The following is a 24,843-nucleotide window of genomic DNA, read 5'->3' on the forward strand; positions in this document are numbered from 1 at the left end:
ATAGCCCTTAATAGAATTTTAAATTTACGTAGTTAATCAACAAAGGACATTAAATTAATCTTCTTTTATAAAGTTTTACTAGTAACGTTTCATGAAAAATACAGCCTAAAATTCTTAGAAAAAGAAGATAAATAACTGCATGAGGTTACGTATAAAATTGCTTAATTAATTACGAAATTACTTTCTCTCACGTTTGTTAATCAATTATTATTTTGGTGAAAATTATATGTTGTTTTGTCTCCGTTTATTCATAAAGTGTCGTTAATATTTCTTACGCTTTCAAATCTTTATGCGAATATGCATTTACAACTTTTAAAACTTAAAAATAAGTATCTGTGCTATGTTATCGTCATGCGATGATTTGTTGGTGCTTTATTTTTTACCACGATATTTTCGACGACGATGTTTTTAAACCGCGAAGTTTTTGAACCGCTTTATTTTCGACAACGATATTTTGTACCACGATGCTTTCTCTTTGCTTTCTTTTCTCCCATGATGTTTTGTACCACGACGTGTTTTCATTCTGTATTGTTTTCTCCGCGATGTTTTTACTGCGATGTTTTGGGCTGTAACCATCACTTATCATTAACACAATAATTTCTAAGTATATTAGCCTCCAAAATTTTATATATACGTATGTACGTACTGTTCGCGTATTTTTAGACGGTTTTGATTTGCTGTAGAAAAAATTATTCTGCTTGGAATTTCTGTTTTTAACTTTAACTATATTTTTGAATGTATAAATTATCGTCAACTACTTGGCAGTTTTGTTTTCATTCAAAATGTTGCTTTTAAAGAAGCAATAGATGGAAGGCTATTCTTGTGTTCTTTTGGAAGAAAATTATTGGTATCTAGTTACTAAAAATGCTGTGAAAGCCATAGTTTTTTTAAATCTAAAAATAGTGTTGACAGCAACAAAGGGGAAAATCAAAATTTAGTTTTAAATGGAAAAATTGTTTCAAGGAAAAAACGGAATGTTTCGAGTGCTGCAAAAGTAAGATCTTTAATGGTAAAAGAAAACCCGCGAAGTCAAACGATAATTGCAAAATCCTTAAAATGTTCAGTGTCAACTTTAAACAAAGTAATTAATGCCGATTTGAATCTTAAAAAGGTCAAAAAACATAATATGCATCATCTTTCTCTGCAATGTATCACCGAACACAGAACGGGCTGCAGAATTCTTTATGAGAAACATTTATCCGGTCAAAAAGGGAAAAATGTTGTCACAATAGACGAATCTTGGGTCTATTTAAATGACTACAAGAAAAAAGGGATCTATTTATTATCATGAAAGAGGTGGAAAAAATCTTAAAACATTATTGTTCAAGGAATCTAAACAACGTTTTTCTAAGGGATTTATGATTGTTGCCTTCTTTTATATAGCGGCAAATTAAAAATAAACAAAGTGGAGAAAAATGTTAAGATCAACTTAGGTATTATCTATTATCTAAAAATATCTAAAAAATTATATTATCTAAAAAATAGTAAAACAAATAGTAAAACTATTATCTAAAAAATAGTAAAACTGCGGCGAGAGAAAGCAATCAGCGACACGTCAAAATCTACTGTTAATTTCCTGGAAAAAAGGGAACAAGATACGATTATGAAAGCCATACACTTCATTTATGTCCCTAATAAATCTCCAATCTATGACCAATGTATTTTTGCACTTTTGGACTTTTGGAAAAAAAGCACGTTATTCAAACGTCGACATACAACCGCCTTAGATTTTGGAAAGCTTTTCGAGAGCAATGAGGTAAAATACCTCTTCCGACACTACAAAAGGCTTTATTGTCTTGGAAATTACGGTGTATAAAGATAGTGAAGAATAAGTGTTATCAAATAGATCATTTAAAACATAAAACAATTTAGGTAAAATATTTCGGTAATTACAATGAAAATCATTTAAATGTGCGAGCAGGCTCTGTGTGTAACTCTATGAACATATTAATATTTATCTTTTTTAATTCAGTGCATTTTTAGAGCTACATTAAAAAAAACTATTATTTTTGTAAGTAAATATAATACAATTAAGCAATTAAGCATTCAATAAATGCTATTACTTTTATAAATTAAGCAACGGAATTTAAATATATATAACACTGCCGGTAACTTTGCTAAAAGACTCTTCTACCTAACTTTATTTTTTCTACATTTCCAGTGTCTTTTTTAATTAACTTTACTTAATTATTTTTATATAACATATATATTATTCAAATTAAAAATAGTTCGTTACTCGTTGTAATGGGTTGTTAGGAAAGTAGTTTCGCGTTTTCTCAACAAAGGGCTTAATTGCAATTTTTCACGGGGATCTTCACACTTAAGCCGCATAATCATTATATATTGGGTTATATAAAAGGTTTGCCCGTTTTTTTGCCACTAGATGGTGTTAATGCCTATATAACCGGCAACACTCACCCGATTATCTCAAACGAACATATGCTTAAAAGGTGACATTCACCTTCCATTGTTTGTGAAGATAATTTTCTAATTCTTTGCTCGTGTAAAAGGTTATATTGATTTGAAAATGAATGAAATAGCTGAATAAATATGCTATATGATGCTTTCTTGGTATAAAAAAGGTAAAATGCTGCAAAAACAAGCCGAAACATTTGTAAAGTGTACGGTGACAGTGTTGTAGAGAACGAAAGACCCAGGAGGGGTTTGCTCGATTCTGTTCTAGAAATTTCGATGTCAAAGGATTCGGAATTGTTAGTTATGAGCTTCTGCAATCTGGCGAACCTATCAATTGGGCCATGTACTCTGCAGAACTCAACCGTTTGAAGGAAGCATTCCAGAAAGGGCGACCAGAATTGGCCAGCAGAAAAGGAGTTGTGTTCCATCATAACAATGCGCGGCCACACACATCTTTCGTAACTCGGAACAAATTGACAGATCTTGGTTGGGAAGTTTTGATACATCCACCCTATAGCCCAGACCTTGTACCGTCTACTTACCATTTGCTTCGGTCTCTGCAAACCTCTTTTGATAGTAAAAAAGCGAAGCACCGCTGAAAATTACTTGGCCAAGTTTTTCGACAATAAACCACAGAAGTTCTACACCTTTAAAATTATGAAGCTACCCGAAAAATGGCAAAAGGCCCTAAATAATAAAGGTCAATATGTACTTGATTAAAATTGATTTTTAAAAAAGAAAATTTTTGTTAAAAAGTGTACCAAAAACAGTAGAGACTTTTTATATGGCCTAATATTTATACTGCTGATATAGCAAGGCTTGTTTGTGAAAATGTTCGATTGCTTTTATGCAGTGGTATTTGGTTGGTGCCCTCTCAAATATGGAAGTAACAAAAAGCAGAATTTTAGGCATATTTTACTTGTCTACTATCGAAAAGGTAAAAATGCTGCTCAAGCTAGAAAAAAATTATCCAAAGTGTATAGACAAGATGTATTGACAGAATGCCAGTGCCAAAACTAGTGTGCAAAATTTTGTTCTTGAAAGTACACCACGGTCTGAAGGGCCAGTTGAAACTAAAGAAGAGCTTAAGAACATGAGGAACCCATATGTCGACCTTTGAGATTAAACCTAGGCGTTTCAAATGATCACGAACGGTCAAATTCGATAAATTTAATCTATCAGCTATCTCACAAGTTGCCATTCGTCGATTTGAATCAATTAATGCCTTTATCGTGTCTTCATCAGCTTCAACTGGTCTTCAGAATGTGTGCATCTCAAGATCAACATTTTGCAAACCAGTTTGGGCACTGGTATTTTGTCCATACGTCTTCTCCATACACACTGGATAATTTGTTTCTTGTTTGAACAATATTTTTTGTTTTCAAGAGTAAGAAGTGAAATATGCCGAAAATGCTGCTCTTCATTTTCCATATTTGAAAGAGCACCAATCAAAAACTGCTGTGTACGAATCTAACTCTTTCACAAACAAGTTTTACTATATTAGCTGTAAAAATAATGATTATGCGGCTAAAGAGCCTAAGTTGGCTGTGAAAAAATACAATTAAGCCCTCTGTTGGAAAAAAAAAAAAAAAAACACGTTCCAAACAACCCAATATTTTTTATACTGGTTTCTCCTCGTCACCATTGTATATGGATATAGGTTTATATATATATATATATATATACATAACTGACAGAAGAACTATTTTGTGATTAGAGAGAAGCAAATCACATTCTAAGGTCGCCACTATGAGGAGAAATTTTACATCCTTTAGCTAGTTGATATTAGGACTTACCGGTCCCATGGCGACATCTATGACTGATATTTTGGGCGAGTAGCTCCCAATTAGGTTTAGTTAAATATTTTAATGGTTGATGTTAGCCAGTAAACTGCGACTGTGATCTCCATGTTCATCTGAGTGATGCTGTTATTGAGTTTAGAACCTAGGACCTTTTGATCTCTAACCTGGCGTTAACCGTTCACCCCAGAAACAGATGTCTCAGCTGTAAGTGGTGAATTTCGATGTCTTTTATAGGCGTGTCTTCCGCAGATCCTCGCATGATGATCACGTGGGCAACAGCAATGGTGCTTCCCGAACGTAACAAGAACACGAAACTCTTCCACTCGACTACCTGGGGAAATGTTGAAATCCGTCAGTCTCGATACCCATCAACGCAGTCGGCCCAAACAAATCACAGCAACAAGTTGTACCTCATAATATTGCTCAAGAGATGCTGGGAGAAGATACTAAGCTGTCCAAATTAACTATTTAATGCTCGTAAATTTGGTAAGAGCTGTGAATTTTGAAATCGTCATTCAAAAGTTCTTTTGTGACGATGGTAAATAGATTCAGGTTTAGACTACGATGGAACTCGGGACTTTCTCATCGCATTTCTATTTCAAGACCACAGTGGTCACCATGAACTACCCTCTCCTTAAAAACCAAAAGCACTGAAATACTGCGAGTCATGAATAAACAACCGACCCTTGGATCACTGGAGTTTTCATTTACTCGTGGCATACAAAGACGTGTATTTCCAGTAAGCAAGAATTTCTAGTTGCATTTAGCTTCTGCTGTCAGAAGTTGTTCCTGTAACAATGTTATTTTTGTTTTTCAGTTTTAACAAATATTTTGTAATAAATCATTTTTGCCTGATACCATGATGTTCTGTTTTATTGCTAGTAAAGGATTAAATAAGTAATTGCCAATTAGGTACTCTCACCACTTTAACCGTTAGATCATTCAGTGGGAAGCTTTAATATTTAGCCAGCTAGAACATAAAAGTTCTAATTACAACAATGTTTTCTATGTATATTTTATAAGTAGTAAAAGCAAAACCCTAGTAAGTAACGTGGTTCATTACATTAACAAATCTCTCTCTGCTAGAAAAGATATTCCAGAAAACAAAATTAAAAAAAAATTGCAGCAAATTTGAATTAAAGAAACTGGAGTCAGGAATTTTATTTCATGGAAGGGTGCATTTGTTTGAGAGAAAATATAAATCTATCTAAATTATCGCAATGATTTCATACAGTCCTATGCGCAAGGCTTTATTGAGGTCTTAAGTGGATATGATTTTCATCTTATTGATAAACTTTTATTAGCAAAGCGAAGAGAAAAAACTGCGTGTAATGTGGAAGCACTCAGCTGATAAATATTTACCTTTGCAGAATGTAGGTTATAAGGCATTTCTCTCGCCTTCTTAGCACGCCTTCGTGATGTAGTGGTCAGCACTATCGGTGCGTAATCGAGAGGTCTGTGGTTCGATTCTCGGCAAGGACATTGCTCATTTTTCATATCTCCTGCTTCCGAAATAACCTAATGTCTCTACAACATGCAACAAGGTGTTGACATGCATTTTTTTATATTCGCTATATTAATCATATTTAATATGTAAATTAATTGTAATGTAAACTGATATTCGGATTTGCTCCAAATATCTTCACGTGCAAAACTTGTTAATACTTGGAGTTACAATAAAGGATTAATAAAGGATTTTAAACTTTTGACTGTTTTTTTTTCTGGCATGTTTATTCATAAAATTTACACAAACTGTTAACACGAAAATACTTACTCATTATTCGAATACACTGATATGTTTAATTTAATAATTCTTTATGTTGAAGCTATAGATGCCAACATTTTGTAAAGCAATTTAAAATATAATTCTAAGTTTCCATCTTGGTAACAATTTAGAATTTCTCTTTAAAGGAGAATGAAATGTGAAAATCCAGAAGCTTATTCATTGTAAATGGCAAGAAGAATAAACATATACTCTAAGTTCCAGATTTTAATGAAAAATCTTTTCTCTGAAGGGGTTATCGCAGGTAAAGTAACGAAAATATTAAAAAGGCAAGAACATGCTGATATATACAACTGTGAAAACGAGTTTTGGCTTACCAGTACGTTCTGCAAACAAATTGTATTATATACTTTATAAAACTATAATTGCTCCTGAAGAAACCATTTCCCACAGGGATAATTTTAGAATAGCAAATGAAAGAACGGACTTTATTACTCAGTTTACAAATAGTTCATACTTGAAAACTATTTGTAAACTGAGTAATAAAGGACTAATTGAAAAACTAGACGTATCAAACAAAGATGAATTCTTTTGCGAAGTTTGCCAGTATCAAACAAAGATGAATTCTTTTGCGAAGTTTGCCAGTACTGTAAGCAACCTAGACTTCCATTTAGTTCCAAAGAATATAAGGCTACTAAGCCAGCAGAATTAATACACAGTGACATTTGCAGTCCTATGTACAAACATTCAGAAAGTGGACCAAATTATTTCATATCCATGAAAGATGATTACACTGGATTTAGAAAAAGGTTTTTGTCTTAACACAAAAATTATGCTCTAGAATGGTTCAAAACGTTTATCCAGATTTGTGAAAATAAATCTGTCATCAAAATAAAGCACTTAGAGTTGAATATGGAATCGAATGCATTAATTTGTGTTTCAGTGATTTATAAACAAAAAAGATACTCAGGTAAAAATAATAATATCTTATACTCCACCGCAAAGTGGAAGATCTGAAAGGGACATGCGTGCAAGTATGAAACGTACTCAATGCAGAATGCTTTGCAAAGGATTGCCTTTGTATCTGTGGGATGAAGCTGTACTCCTGTAACTCAAGCTTCAGGTGTAACTAAATATTAAGTATGGACTGAAAAATATGCTTTACTTAAACATTTAAGATTTTCGTTCAGAAGCTTACATGCACGTGCCCGATACCCTAGAAACAAACTAGCAACCAAAAGGAAGAAGAGGATTTTTGTTGAGTATGAGAAATAACCTAAGAATAACCATCTTTTTTAACCAGTCACTAAAACCATCAAACGAGTCAGGAAATGATATTTTTACTGAGAATACTGAGTCAAGTATTCCCCCACTATAAACATTCTTATTCTCAATCAATGAAGATGATGTGAACTACAAGGATTCTGCAGATGAAGTAGATGAAGATTTGCTTAATAATCGTCTTAGCTCAAATAATGAAGATTTCCATTATAACCTTCGTTCCGGGAACACTCTAAAATTCCCTTCTCGTTATGAAGTGAATGTTGAAAATACTGTGACACCTGAGACGTATGAAGAGGCAATGAATTCTCCTCAAAAATACAGTTGGAAAGAAGCCAAAAATGAGGAGTTAAAATTCTCTCAATAAAAATAAAACATGGGATATTATACCTCCACCACATACAGGTCAGTTAACAAAGGACTGTTGGATCACTAATATTCTTTACTATCACTACACATACAGATATAACTTTTGCTGGAAATACGATTGGTAGATTTCAAGTCAATCTTGGCCAAGTCATTGGAATACTATAAAACATGTTTTCAAAAAACCTTAAAGTTACAGCAAAGTATGGCATCGATTATTCTCCAGTAGCTAATAGTACCTGCTATCTTATTGAACACTCAGCTACAGATTTTGCTAATGATGTAGACGTTGTTTCTGCTTCACTGAGGCTGCTTATATTGCCCCTTCACCTACAGAGAAAGAATTAATGTGGTTGCGCCTATTTCTGCAAGCTGTGGGTGAAAGTGAAATTTGTGAAAAGGGCATTGTTATCTTCGTTGATAACCAGAGAGCTTTTAAGCCGACCAAAACCCCTATATTTCACTTCACAAGCACACAAAACATGTAGATGTTGTGATGACTTCGTGGTTTAACAAGGCACCATTTAGCAAGACGAAACAAACATTTATTAAATACATAATTCAAAGCATAATATAATAGTGACTCAGAGCAGTACGTCGCTCCTAGGGCATAGTACAATCTACTACCTTCCTCTTCCGAGGCTAACATGCAACTCTTAATAAATACATTAACCCTTCTCGGAGAAGAGCTACCTGCGCCAAGCACGCTCTGTTGATCGCCAAACAGTAGCCAGATATCACACCCCCGTCGTAAGATTGTTGTTAATATTATTTACAAATCAATCAGCAATCTGGAAACTAAAATCTAGCAACTGCCTGCGATCAACGTGAAAAAGAAAAAAAAAACTTCATATACTTTTATACATTCTATCCTAATTTTCAAATCTCAATTACTATAGACATTTGCAATATAATACCTACAATTGCACCTCAATTTACTGCATAAACATATATAAACATAAATAAATATAACCAACACATTTTTGTATATAAACATAGATAACTCATTTTTAACTTCACTTGTTCCGAACATTATTATTATTGTAACAATTTATCAGTTCTTAATTCAAAGAAACCAAGTTGATATTTTCTTTTATAAACATGTTAAAATATATCCTAGTATTATTCCAATGATCACAGTAAAATTATTAAGTTTCTTATATATATATATATATATATAATTATATTCTTAACATTCTTTTTAATTAATGATGCTGCAGCATGATTTAAATCCTTGGGAGACAAATATCTAAATTTACCACTTACCTCGAATATTTGTTATCCAATAATTTCTCTATCTATTTCAAATTACATAAACATCTTATTTGCACAAAATCGTAAAATGATTATGAAAAGCAAAGAAAAACTATCTAATCATGAACTATACAAAATGTTCGTGAAGATGAACAGTAAATTAATGTTCAAAGTTCACAGGTGGGAAGTCTGGATAATGCATCCACGTTTGACAGTTTTTTTCCAGGCCAATGCTCTATTTCAAGATTATATTTCTGCAAAGCTATGGCCCATCGTTGTAATTTGGACGATTGCGGAGCATTTCTTACTATAAAGGCTAGAGGATTATGATCAGTCAGAATTTTCACTGATGAACCGAATATCCAAGGTTCAAACTTCTTCAATGCCCATACTATAGCATAAGCTTCACGCTCTATAGTCGGCCAGCTCTGTTGAGGTTTCGATAATTTCTTGCTCGCGTGGCAGATGGGAAATTGCTTCTCTCCCCTTTGCTGTGATAAACATGCACCTATTCCGATTTGGGATGCATCAGAATGAATGACAAACGGATCCTGCAGTGTTGGGGTGATCAACTCCGTTGACATCGCTAATCGTTCCTTCAGTTGCTGAAATGTTGACTCATGAATTTCTTTCCATTCGAGTATTTCCAGTTGTTTATTTTTTGTGAGTTCTGTGAGTGGGTAGGCGATCTCTGCATACCCTGGGATATAATCGCGATAATAATTACATAATACTAACAGACTTTTAAGATCTCTTTTCGTTTTCGGCGTTTCCAGCTTCTTGATTGCCTCTATTTTCTAGGGATCTGGTTGATGTTTTCCTGATCCAATAATGTGTCCTAAATATTTAACTTGAGGTTTTGCAAACGAACATTTCTTCGAATTAATAGTAAATCCAAGTGACTCTAATTTGGTAAAAACTTTATCCAGATGTTGGAGATGAGTGTCGAAATCCGTGGAAAATATAGCTATGTCATCAATATAGGCTCTTGAAAATTGTTGAAATTCTTTCAGCGCGTTATTCATTACTCTCTGAAAAGTTGCTGCTGCGTTCCTTAATCCAAAGGGTAGCACTTTAAACTGATATTGACCTCGATGAGTTTTGAACGATGTGTACTCTTTACTTTGTTCCTCCATGGGAATTGCCCAATATCCTTTCAGCAAATCTAAAGTTGTTATGACGTTGGCTCTTCCTATACTGTACATTAAATCAATGGCGTTTTGCATAGGAAAATCATCTGGCTTCGTTACTGCATTCAAAGCTCGATAATCTAAGCACAATCTGATATCTCCATCTTTTTTGCTTACACAAACTACTGGATGAGCTATATCTGCATTACTTTCTTCTATTAGTCCCGATTTCAATAATTCTTCTACTTCTTCATCGACCTTGGGTTTCAATGCTTCAGGAATCCTATAAATGTAAGGTTTCTTCCTCTCCATATTGGGTATTAATCTAATTTTATGAGCTTCAACTTTAGCTATTTTCAGCTTTCCGGTGAATAGTGCTCGGTGTTTGTTGATAAGAGCTATCAATTTTCTTATCTGCTGCGTATTCAAATTTTCTAAATTCAGATTTTCATCTATTTTAAAATCTTCCAGGGGGGTCGAGAGATCTTTTCCTGGTAAAGTTATAATTTCTCCAAATTCTTCTTCATCTTCAAATATCACTCCAACTGCATTGACACTAGCTTGGAATTTTCTAATTTTATTTGCATGAACATGTTTGATCTTTTCATCAGGTAGTTTTACTTTATAGGAATGAGGTGGGCAATGATTCACGATTTCTCCTGGATCAGTCCATCGTGCATAGAGTTTGTTATTTGAATCTGGTATGAGTAAATAAACTTGTTCTCCGATTTTGAAATTTTTTGGTATTGATCTCCGATTAAAGTACTCAGCACATTTTTGTTGTTTATCACTTGCAATTAAATTGGCTTGTTCGGCTGCTTGTTCTAATCTTATTTTTAAAAGCTGTAAGTAATCCACTGCCGATTCACTTAGATTAGGTGGTATAGGTATTTCTCCTGACCATGAAGACTTCAGTACTGCTAAAGGACCTCTTGGTTGTCTTCCATACATCAGCTGAAATGGTGAGACACCCGTGGTGCAGTTTGTTACTTCTCTGTATGCAAAGAGCAGGTATGGGATGTGCTTATCCCAATTCGAAGGTTCAGTCGTGATGACATGATGTAACATTTGCTTGAAGGACTTGTTCCATCTTTCTACTAATCCATTTGAAGCACTGTAAGCAGGTGTAGAGAACCTAGGGTGAGAACCTAGTCTTTTCTGGAATTCTTTAGTTAATTTTGAAACAAAGTTACTTCCATTGTCACTAGCTATTGTATTAGGGATTCCTGTTCTCCAAAAGCGCGTCGCAAGTGGCTTTTGCTGTCAAACTTCTCAGTGGAATGGCTTCTGGCCATCGGGAATGTTGATCTACCAGACATAACACATATTTATGTTTCCTAGCAGAGGGAGGTTCAATAGGTCCAATAACGTCGATGTTAACTGTTTCGAAAGGTAATCCTGGCCTTCTGACCGATGTGATGGGAATCTTGTCAGATCGCTTTTCTGGATTTTTCAACTAACAATCTTTGCACGTTTTACAAAAGGTTTCGACATCTTGTGCTAATCCAGGCCAATAAAATGAATATCGTATTCGCTCCTTTGTTTTTCTTATTCCAAGATGTGCGCCGAAAATGGAACTATGTGCTAATTCCAACACTTGCGCTCTTCTACTAAGCGGAAGCACTAACTGAAAAACAGTCTGTCCTAATATTTTTTCTTGGTAATGTAAAAGATGATCAATAAATAAATAATTTCCTTTTTTTTCTATTGCTAGCTTCCATGCTTCTCTCAGCGAGGGACAGTTAACTTGCTCTTCGCGTAGGCGTTCAGCAGACGACAAGTCTGAGTTTACATAAACACTAGCCTTCTCCCCTTCCTCCTCTTCGTTTTTCTCCTCCATAAGCATTAGCGGGGGGGTATCGACGCTGTCGTTTGACTGTGCATTGGCGAATAAAGTTTGTAAGTTTTCGCTTCCGTAATTATTTCTTTCTGCGTTTGGTTCTTCTGCCGCAGGATTAATCAACAGTTTGTATATTTCTGGAGTTATTAGGCAAGGCACATTTAGCTTATCAGTCACTGCAATTAATGTATCCACAAAATTAAATATATTGCTTCCATGATCTTTATGGTAAATAGGTACACGGCAAACGTTCGCTTCAATTGGTTGTCCGAAAGCAGGTGTTAACAATATTTTACCTCCTTCTCTCTCCTCTAAATTTGGAATGAGCGATGAATGTACGATCGTTATCTGTGTTCCAGAGTCTACGATAGCTTCGATTTTCTCAGAGTTAATAAAAATATCTACTTTTTGCAGTGGTTGAACGATGCGTTCAGTGAATTCAGATCGTAGATGGGATGAGTCTACTTTAGCTACGATGGCTTCTTCTTTTGATGTTCTGTTTGAATTTTTTTGAGTTTTGGAATCATCCTTTCCCTTCTTATTTATTGCAGTTTCGTTCTTTCTTCTTTTGTCTGGACAATCTCTTGCGATGTGTTGATAATTTCCACAAATATAACATTCTTTTCTTCTAGCGTGAGATCTTTCGTGTTTTGGATATTCTTTTCTCATGGGTGGCGGAATATATTTGTCTTGTGCACATGTCGTATCCAGGAATCTCGGTGATCGCTTAATTCCATTTAGAACTTCGTCGAAAGATTTTCCTTTGGCCGTGAAATAAATATCACATTCTGTAGCTAATTCTTGAGGCTTCAGCCATTTATTTCTTTGGCGTATTGCGACGTGTGCAGCTGTTTCTTCATCTAAAGCTTGGAATAATTTATCCGAAATAATTAACTCCTTGAGTGTTTCGAAATCCTTTACTTCTCTTGACTTGCAGTAATAGTCCCATGTAGCTGTTAGTCTTGAAGCGAACTGGATATGCGTTTCGCCGGAATAACGTTTAGTTTTTCTGAAGTTTTCTAAACAGGTTTGAGGAGTAGGTTGATATTCCTTCAGAACAAGAGTTTTCACTTTTTCGTAATTTTGCAGATCTTCCTCCTTTATATAAACAAGAACATTTGAAGCTTTTTCTCCAATTAATTTCAATAATATTTCTGATTTGTATTCTTCGGGAACCTTCTTGTGCTTAAATGCTCTTTCGATAGAATCGAAAAATATATTCCATTCTTCTGCTCTCTTCGGTACTGGTATAGTCAGTGTTTCTACTCCTTTGATCAACTTGTCCAGGGAAATTTCGGTTTCTCGTTCTGTGTTTTGGATTAAAGGTGTTGGACTTCAACTTCCTTCATTTTGAGTTGCTCGAATCTTCGCTAGTTCTATTTCGTGTTCTCTTTCTGTTCTTATTCTTTCTTCTTCCATTTGCATTCTTTCCATTTCTTCTTTTCGTTTTCTATTCTCCACTGTAGTAATCAGAATTTCTTTCACGAAATCAGCATCTTCGATGTATTCCTTGCTATTCTGGAGTTTGTGTTTCAGTTCTAACAGTTTCAAATCTGGAGATGCTTCTTCGCCAATTTCCAATAGAACTGTTACTAAATCCTCTTTCTTTGCGTTTTTGAACATTTTCTTCTATTTTCATTTAGAATCAAGCCTTTTAAACTCTCGATTAAATAATTCTCATACTTTTATTCCCTTTTGCAAATGCACACTTCTTTCGTTAGTTAGGCATAACTTTACGCCATTTCCGTTTTCAACGCTCTAAGCTTCTAACCTCTCTGGTTCTCGTAAGAGAGCGTGTTGTGATGACTTCGTGGTTTAACAAGGCACCATTTAGCAAGACGAAACAAACATTTATTAAATACATAATTCAAAGCATAATATAATAGTGACTCAGAGCAGTACGTCGCTCCTACGGCATAGTACAATCTACTACCTTCCTCTTCCGAGGCTAACATGCAACTCTTAATAAATACATTAACCCTTCTCGGAGAAGAGCTACCTGCTCCAAGCACGCTCTGTTGATCGCCAAACAGTAGCCAGATATCACAGATGTGCTCTACGATTTTGTTCGTGAAAAAAGTGATGACATATCTGTCATTATAAAGTATGTGAAATCTAAAAAGCAGGTAGCATAGATCTTTACGAAAGCTCTTCCGAAAGCAAAATTTAAAAGGTTGAGAAAACTACTCAGGATAAAATATAAGACAGTCATGTGGACATTTAAAGGATTTGTGTTAGTTAACTCTTTTTAAATTTTAATTTATGTTTTGCTTTTCATTTAATAATTACTTGAGGTTTTCTTGCTTATGTCATTGATTACACTTTTGTCAGTTCTAGTGACAAGAGAATTAAAAGGGAAAGCTAAAACCATAATTCCGCTGCCACACTCTCTTTGTAGATTTTGGCAACGTTATTGTATTCTTGTGTTTATATTCTATGAATGTGTTTCAGTGGTTCGTGTCGCCTGTGATTTTGTTGTTACTTTAAGCTTAAATAATCTTTTTATACCAGTTTGAACATAAGAATATGAACAGTCGATGAGTTTCTTGAAATCTGAGACATTCAGCAATTTAACTGGCCATACAGATCTACTGACCTGTAGCTTTAGAGAATGTAACAATTTGGAAGAGTTGCTGTAAGGTAAAATTCTCTTCTTGATGACCGTAGTTGGCATATCATATTTACTGCTCAGATGAACTTAACTTTCCTAAACTCTGATTAATTATTCACCGACAGCATAATATCGCATTTCAACAGAATGTGTTTTCGAGTCAAAGGAGAATGGTGTTGCTTCTTAGTGCTGTATGTCTATTGTTTTCGATGTATTCACATTTTAAATTACATTGTCAAACATAATATTAGTTTTATTTGTCTGATAATGTAATTTGGTGCCATATGCATTCCTATTAGAAGTATCAGCTTGTGCTCTAATGCTACGCATCACCCGAAATAAATTCATTTTATTTTATTCAACAATTTTTTAAAAATCACTGAATTTTGTATTCAAAGATAATTCTGGATACCAGTATATATTATTAAATGATTTATGATTTTATATAAAATATGATTTTTATATTTAAATTTTTAAATACGATTTTTAATAATTTAGTTTAATTTATACATTGCTGGTGAATATTTTATTATATGTATGCATTGTTTTAAGTATTATATAAACATTATGCATTGTTTCACGATTTTATATATTGCATCAAAATTATAATAAATCTTAAACTGCAGAAATTAATACATAGTTTAAAATATGTCATATTTTTAAAACAATTATATTATAGTTAAAACGATGCATAAATGTATAAAAATTCACAACAGTGTTAATTAAATATATAAAAAGTCATGTACACAAATGTTATGAATAGTACATATTTAACCTGCTATATTGATATATTTTAACCCAACAGCTTTTCGTGACTAAATTCGTAAAATTTGTTCAGCACCATATGGTTGAATACACGTTCCCCACATCCTTCTTTTCAACACTTGAGAAGATCTATAAACATTTTTCTCCGAGGCAGCTCTGCGCATTCGCATAATTGCTTTAAGAGAAGCGGATTTTATTGGCGAGAGAGTAGCTCTAATAAATAGTCTGCAAACATCCTCGCCCTCTCATGACCACCCGTTTCCGCGGGACTTACGTTTTCATGCAACCGTTAAAACTCTGGTGAGGAAAAACAGAAAGCTATTCTCAATTTTGCGCCAGTGGAGCCACAAATCACTCATGAGCAGCGCTTTTGGGAGGCTGCCAAAGCATTCCAACTTCCGAAGTTTCCTTTTGTGGAATATTTACAATCATGTGTCCTGAATACCAAGCTGCAGTAAACAGATTGAAAGTGGTAGTCGACAGTAGTAAAAAATGTCAAAAACTACTGACAACTACGGATTGTTTAGGGGCTCATTAATGGTACAGAGAACTAAATTTCTATAAAGCATCTAGAGTGAACGGAAGATATGTTAAGTGAAATATTTAAAATATACAGTGGGATTTAAAATTTGTTTTGTAGCAAGGAACTGGGAAGGAGAGATTGGTTAACCCTTTCCGGCACGCTACCTCTTAAAGTTGAAGTTTTGATGGAAGAAAAAAAAAGGTAGCCAGTCTAATCAGACCTAGAGGGTGCACAAGTAAAATTTTGTGAAGATAGCACTTATCGTTTAATTCTGTGTCACACTGATTGAATAGAGTACGAAAAGCTGAAACGAGCATTGTTGTCAATGTACTGACCGATGAAATGCGGAGAAACAAAGAATACAGACTCTCAGTTGTCCTAGATTATCGGTGAGCCCCGGTCTGGGCACACCTAGGGTTCGCCGTTTGATTTTAGGCAAGATTTCAAGATAAAAATTTAAAATGAATATAGAATAAGGAGATTAGCATACGGCCAAAAAAATAACATAGAAATTTCTCTTCAAACAATTCCTTTTATACCCTAAAAAAATCTGGAAGTTTATTTGAAAAATGAGGGTCTTAAAAAACTAAGCATGGCTAAAATATATGGACTTGTTTGTGTTGAGCTGCCATCTCCTATAAATAAAGAAGGTTCAGAGTAACCTATAGTAACCTATAAATCATTTTTCATTCAATTTTTCTGTGCGTACAGAAGGAAATTTTTAGGTATGTCCAGATCGGACACACTCTGCCGAAAAGAATAAAATACGTCATACATAATAGCTAGCGAAATTTCAAATGCATTTTTATTTTTAAATAAAATTATTTTAACTTTTATGCATTTAAATTGTATATAAATAATCGGTTTACTGTAAATCTGTCGCTTATTACTTTTTTCGCAGAAACTAATTATTCTGGCATCTGATGTTAAAATGAATTCTAAATTGCAAAACTCGCCTCACTGTGGTAGCTCTTTGGAAGAGAGACTTGAATATTCACACTCTCTTTCTTAATGGAATTACGCAGCACTAATTATTTCTTTCCGAATTTTAACCAATAACGTCTGCAAGAGATGAAAGATTTTTTTGCTGCAATAATACTCAGGTACAAATAGAACACAATTCAACTTTTTTAAAAATTTTTATAAAGCGATTATTTTCATTTTCCAACATTCGAGACAAAATACTTTAAAAATAAAGCGGAGAAAGAGAGCACCAGACTTTAAAGTCTTATTCATTATTTTGCATCATAACAAGTTTTCTTGCTGTCAGCCAATTTATTGATCCACCCATTGAAGCCCATTAGGGCAGGCCATTGCACTTCTTATTGCGAATAGGCTTTATTTTTTCAGCATCTGGACTGCCATGTTTTGGGAGAGACTAATGTGAAAAAGAATATATATTCCTTTTTCACTTCATTTATGTTTCATAAAATTTTGAACGTGGCAAGAGAGATGCTGGCATTGACAAAAACATTTTTGAATGCTTTCTATATAATTTGCAAATATAGCCCAATAAAGCCTACGTCCTCTGACGTTTCGTATGTAGATTTTGATATGGCACTCTGAAATTTTAATTTTGCTGTTAAAAACAAAATCTATATAACTGAGAGGAATTTTTGAATTTTAATTTTAAGATCATTATAGTGTTGTTTAGATAAGATCACTGTGTTGTTGTTCCATAACTGAAATAAGAGAAGATTCGAAACCTTTTACACACAGAAAATACGAAACCTTTCTCCTAAACTATTCCTTTCAATTTAGAAAGCTTTAAAATGTTTTAGATGACTGAAAGATTTCTGAATTAATATTGGTTTTTTAAAAATACGAGTATTTGTAACAGTGCTGTCATTCGTTACATGTCTTTAATAATTAACCTATTAGTTTTCCACAATGTTTCAAAGAAGGAATTCAAGTTTATAAATTTTTACTGTACAATGAAATGATGCTATATCTTATATGAGCGGTGTTTGTTGTGTTTTTGCAACAGTGGCATCTAACAAAGGAAATACAACTTCCTTTTAGTTGTCTAGTAAACGTACTGAATTTTATTTATGTCTGAGTGACTTTTAACCTATGATATATCATGTGTATATACTTAATAATAACTTTGATCAAATGATAATATTCGAAAAAAGTTAATTCAATGGCGCTTAAATAAAAACATTTATTAGTACAGCATATAAAGTAAATTTCATCTTTCTGTTAAGGATGACTTATCAATATATATATCCTTCGCATATGAGCAAGCAGATAAATAAAACTTTAAAACTTAAATCCTTTTTCTAATATTCCAAAGAAAAGAAATCTCTTGAATAAGCAAACCGTTTTATTTGAGCATGTTCTTGGGTCTCCTAATCCAAGTGCTTGAATAAGAAACTGTATATTTTTTAAATTAATGAACCTCAACACAAAGATTTACTCATTTTGTTTCGAAGTTTGCACGCCTCCTTCAAATCTCTGTCAATCTAACTTTATCAGTGGAGTTTATTTTTCTATGAGATACACTAAGAACTGTGCAAATGGGTTCGTTTTTATTTTACGAAGAATTACGTTCTGGTCATGTGACAGTGAATATGCTAAATGGAGCAATCTTTTACCTGATGCATACATACAGGATGTTGCGAAATGTTTATATGATTTAAATTCAGCATTTTTAACGTCTTCTTTAGATTCTACTTTCTACTACACTCATGTCCATAAATTAAGGATAATTCGGAGTCACGCGGAAATCGAACTCTAAAATAAATACATCACCTGTAAAATTACTACACACATCTTCAAGAATCATATGCAAATTTCAGAAAGTAACCAGATGACACCGATGGAACATCACAATGACGAGAGTGTAAGAGAGTGATATATAAGGAATACAGGCAAAGAAGTAAAATTGTTCGCAGGCGCTTTATAAGAATTTTAGTGCAATAACCAAATAGTTATGACACAAAGGACGCATTTGGATGATTTTTTACGTGGTAGAATTATCGGCCGTCTGGAATGTGGGCGTACCCAACTGGAAGTATCAGACGAACTTGGAATTGAACTTGGAGTGTCATCTCCAGGCTTTGGCAACGACTCCAAGATGATGGTAATGTGAGTAGACGTAACAGCACAGGTCGCCCCAGAGTTACAACGCCGAATGAGGGCCGGTATTTGACAGTTACTGCCAAAAGAAACAGGCGGAGCACAGCCTCAGACCTATCTCGTCAGCTCTCTTTAGCCACTGGCACCACAATTTCAAAGCAGTGTACAGACGCTTAGTGCAGATTGGTCTATATGCTCGTAAACCTATCAGCTGCGTTTCACTTACTGCAACTCACTATCGCTTGCGATTAGCCTGGAGTAGAGAACATGCATTGTGGACACCGCAACAGTGGGCTTGTGTGATGTTTTCCGACGAGTCCAGGTTTAGCTTGTAGTTTGTTTCTCGGCGGACTTTCATATGGAGAGCTCCAGGTACCCGTTACCCACAAGAAAACATCATTGAACGACACCGTTACGGTGGTGCAGGAGTGCATGTTTGGGGTGGAAGTATTCTGGGTTCCAGAACTGACCTGCATGTTCAAATAGGAACCATGACAAGCCAAATTTATCGGGACATCATTCTGGAACAACATGTACGTTTGTTTCGGGGTGACATGGGCGCACAATTTGTGTTTATGGATGACGACGCCCGTCCTCACCGTGCAAACATCGTAAGCGAATGCCTTCAATCGGAGGATATCACCCGTATGGACTGGTCAGCATTCTCACCGGACTTGAATCCAGTAGAGCACGTGTGGGACATACTTGGCCGACGAGTTGCAGCTCGTCAAACTCCTCCTACATGTCTACCGGAACTTCGGTGAGCATTACGGACTGTATTGCATCGTCTGGGAGACATACAATGTATTAACAATCATAACAACCATATAATATTGGTTTTTTGTAAATAGGTTTTTTTTTTGTAATTTGCTCCAGGGAGAAAAAGTCGCTAATGTTTTTAATAAAATCAAACATATAGCATCTTTTTTTGTTCTTTACCTTTTGTTTAATAAACCAGCTTTACAAATAAGTCAAATTTGTTTTGCTTCAAACTCTTCCTTTGCCTGATTTTGCATTATCCTTAATTTATGGACTTCAGTGTAGATGATTAATATTCTTTAGCAAGTTAACATTTCTTTCTATGCCCCCTATGTAGATTTTATTGTTCTGTGCTCTTGTATGTGCTATATCTATACTCCTTTTTAACCAGCAGAAGAACATTTCTAAACTCTAATCTAGAGTAACTCTCTAAACTTTCTAAAATCTAATCTAGGGTTTAGAAATTTTAAAATTAAAATTATTAATTTATAATTATTAAAGTGGAGCAGTATACTACAAGATCAATTAAATAATCAAAAGATAATTAAAATAATTAATTCATTTAAAGCGGCAATTTGAAGCATTTTTATTTCCACTTTTGTTGATTTTATTATTTTAATTATCTCTTGATTTTACACATAAATATATTTAAATGAAAAAAAAACAGCTAAATCAGAAGTATAACATTAATTTGGCCCTTTAACACTCTATTTTAATTTACGTAGTTACCCTTTCTATTCTAAAAAGCATAACTGGGTATAATAAATCTATCTAAACTGTTTCATTTCAAAATTAATCGGTGTCATATGATTCTTCCATAATGCTATACTGACGTTGATACATGCATAACAATTCAAGTAATAATAATTTTATAAAGTTACTAATTAGCAAATCACAGTAAAGGTAAACCAAAATAAGTCATTCTGAGGGGAATTTGACTTTAGGCACATCGCATTCGCTCTTCGCTTCTTTTGCTAGCTAAATCTGTAGCTGCTTGGTCCTTCCTCAAAGTCTACGTAAAAAGTTCTTCAAAACCAGGCACTGAAACATTTTTTTTTGTATCGGATTGAAAACTGCTGTAAGCTAGAATATTAAGGAAATATTAAATTGACCTCAACGACTGTTTACAGCTTTATGCATCGAGCTCCATCATTCCGTAGATAATGTTTTCTGCTGTGACTTCCGTTGCTATATCATCGTACATAAACATTTATATAACGGAAAAAGTATGTTTGACAAAATAATGACTTTAATTTGTAACAGAACCTTAAAACGATATTTCAGTTTGGTTACTTGCTAATTCTTGCCTTTAAAATCAGTAATGTGCTTATAGGAAATCTTCCTAAATTTCGTCATTTCAGAATCAGTGACTGTGATATGATATATAAATCTAATGAAGCATATAGAAAACATTAAATGAAAGTCTTCTACCCAATACTAATGAAACATTTTGAAACCAGAATTTATAACTTATCAGTGGAAATAAAGTGGAACAATGATATTTTTATCATACCATCCATATCGTAGTCTACACATTCTTGTCCCTTCTCCCTCTGCTGCTAAAATTTTATCCACAACCTACTTTTCTTGCACAAGTTTATTGCTGTAAATATGTGAAAAACACACATGTAATTATTGAAGAAAGAACAAAATAATAAAAAGCAAATTAGCCCAAAAATATAAAGCTCTAATTAACATATGGGGAAATAAAAATGCTATCTTACATTGAATTGTGCAGATTAGGAATCATATATGAGATTTTAAGGCATTGTACTACAGCTATATATTAAAAAGTAACAGCACAGAAATTTTTTTATTATGAAAGGAAAGAAAAAATTCTCTTTCCCCATATTATGTATGTACATATGCACTCTGCACACAAAAGAAGGGGGGTAGTTTTATATCTCCGTTCCACTGGGCCGATTGAAGAAATTTAACTCGCGTTTTTCATGTCTCAAAAGTGCGACTTAGGATATATATTAGATTTATACATAGTGTTGCTCTAATACAGCTATTTTGACACAAAATCAGACATTTTCTGAAATGACATATCGATTCTTTTCATTCGAAACTTTTGTACAAATCGCACAAATAGTTGTTGAAAAATTAACTCTCAAAATGTTAGCTTCTCAATGTTTCTTGAATTTGGTATATATTTATTAATATCGCTTTTTTATTAATCTTGCATGATTCCCTCTTCACCATTCGAAATTTAACTTCAGTCCAAATGAAAATCGAAGTTATCTTTTCAGTTTTTTATTTTTAAAATTTGTACATTTTATAAATTTTTCTAAAACATTTTGAATTACAACCTATGAAATTTTTTACCATCCTCTAAAAGTAGATGTATTTCTAGGCATACCAGCAGAAAATTGGAGCATTTTTTTTCAAACTTTCCCCGAGATATATATATATATATAGAAATTTATGTATTACCGTGCTCTGAAATTTAGCATATTTGTTATCAGCGATACTAACTCCAAATGTTGTTTAAGCACTTTGTTAAAATTATTTGAAAGAATGAATGATAACACTTTTTTTCTCTCGTGCATAATGAAAGGGAAAGGAAAATAGGTTGCTGTAAAATTTAGAATTTCGAAAAATGAATTATCGTGGCGTGAACTGAAAAACGTGCCCCGAGACAATTTTTTTAATTTTTTGGTAAGTTTATCACCAAATGTTACAAAATGTATTATTTAGGCATAATTCGTGTAGTAGAATCGAAATATGGGAAAACCTCGGCATATCATTTCATAAAATGTCAGATTTTATCTATATATTAAGTTATATACATGTTTCGTGCCATCCCAATGACATATTTTGGAACATAAATTAATAAGACTTCAATTTTTTAAACTATAATTTAAAGGTCAAAATTATTTTATCGTCCCGTGTTTAATAAGGCTAGAATTTAATAAATTCCTTTTTGAGAAAAAGAGGGAGGGGTTGATTATTTGGATACAGCAATCGCCACATCCAAATGACCTACATAAAACATACGAGAGCTATCTGCGTAAGAGGATATATGCCTTCGAGGAGGACTTCCTAAAGGTTATTGGCTCATATTAACTTTACTCATAGGAAAAACAACCGAATGCTAATACCCAGATTTTTTGCTTGCCTGAGTTTTGAATTAAGAAAAACTACCAATATTTAGTATCCTTAATCCACTCGGCTACTGGACGAGCATACAAAATATAAAGCTGAATATCACGTTTTGACCTTTTCTTGCACATTGCTAGTTACCAGCTGTCATATATTTGTCAAAACATGCGAAAGCTTGTAGTTCTTTTGATGAGTACAACTGCAAGTTTGGAACCATTATATAAGGGCGAGTCAAATGAAAGTGAGCCAACCCCTCCTCAGCAAGAATGGTTCGGTCCATCATCTGCGGCGCATGCGCGTAGCACAGAGACAGCCTTCATTTACGAAAGTGGCGGGAAAGTGTGAGGTTAAAGTTCTTTAAGGCGCTCTTACACTGGGTTGAAGACGGTAGCGTGACATAATGGACGCTCCAAAAGAGGAACAGCGTGGTGTGGTCAGGTTTTTGACAGCTGAAGGTGTTTCCCAACATGAAATTAGTCGCCGTATGACTGCTGTGTACGGTGAACATTGCATCGCATTGGCCACTGTGAAGCGTTGGAACAAACGGTTCAGAGAAGGACGTGAAAGTTGCAAAGGCGATCCAAGACCGTGCCAAAGCCACCTTGCAATCACCCCCGACACAATTGCACAGGTTGATGAACTGATTAGACAAGAATGGAGGATAAGCATCGATGAACTGGCAGAGCGTGTGAACATCAGTCCCAGTTCGGTTCACACCATAATTCATGATCATCTCGGTTATCGGCTTTTGTGTGCTCAATGGATGCCCAAGATTTTGAACGACGCCAGAAGACGGAGAGGTTCGGCGCTGCTTTGACTCATCTCATCCGGTATCACAATGAGGGTGACGACTTCTTGTCTGCAATTGTGACCGGAGACGAATCATGGTGCCACCACTACGAACCTGAAACACGCCGGCAAAGCTTACAGTGGAAACATTTGAATTCACCACCCCCGAAGAAAGGAAAGGCTGTCATTTCCTCGGGAAAGGTGCTATTAAATATTTTTTTCGATCGTCAGGGGCCATTACTGATTGAATTTGCTAAACGTGGAGAGACTATCAATAGTTCGCGATATTGTGCAACGCTGGATCGGCTGCGTGTCGCAATCAAGAACAAACGACCTGGAAGATTGACGAATGGTGTGATCTTGCTACACGAGAATGCTCGTCCCCACGTCGCTGATGTGGTTAAGACACAACTGGAAAAGTTCAAGTGGGATACGCTGCAACATCCTCCATACAGCCCAGATTTGTCGCCATGCGACTTTCACATTTTCGGGAAACTGAAAAAACATCTCAAGGGTACCAGATTCGTGTCGGACGACGCCGTGAAGGAGTCGGTTACAGACGTTTTGAATCGACAGCCCAAGGAGTTTTATGAGGCGGGGATCACGCGGCTCATTTGTCAATGGGATAAATGTCTCAATGTTCATGGAGACTACCTTTAAATAAAGCACTCTGTTTGTCATATATTCGCATTGGCTCACTTTCATTTGACTCGCCCTTATATTTTAGTTCAGTATTTTAATTTTCAATGTTTTCGTTTAATGCCTGTTAGCAAATATATGAAGGTATAATACAGCTGAATACTAGTAGTTTGACTCGAATTCCTTCATGGCTTTTCACAAATAAGCCAGTTCCTTTTACGCAGTATTTCGGGAACGCTTTTCTCCTTTTAGATAGACAACCTTTCTGCAGTTTTCGTTAATACGTTAACCCACCTTAATGGTTTTTGTTAGTGAAAACCACTAGACACGAAAAGGTTTAGTCAAGTAAGAATTGAGTAGGCTACCTTTACAAATTTAAGATAAGTATGCTATTAATATAATCAATTCCGGAGCTGAATATTAAAGCAACTATTACTTCTGAAATGTAAAATTTAGTAAACTATTTTCTTTTCACATAACTAGATATTTTCGTATTATTAATCTTTACACTAAATTATTTAAGTGCGCGAGAATACCATTTTATGAACCAGTTGGTTTCGAAAATTCAGAAATTTAACCCTCATTTATTTCCCTTTTGAATTTAGGATCTAATATCTCGAACAATATCGTTTGCCTGTTGAAGTCAGAAACGGATCGTGAATCGAAAGCTTTCAGTACAAACCGCGAAATGCACTGTAACTCGGCTAAATCGTTACGCTAACTTCCAATTCAAAGAGAGCGAGAGAAAGCGAGCATTAAT

This window comes from Stegodyphus dumicola, chromosome 4, assembly GCF_044657685.1.
Source record: "Stegodyphus dumicola isolate Sdum_Otavi_A_Nest chromosome 4, ASM4465768v1".
Classification (NCBI taxonomy): Eukaryota; Metazoa; Arthropoda; class Arachnida; order Araneae; family Eresidae; genus Stegodyphus; species Stegodyphus dumicola.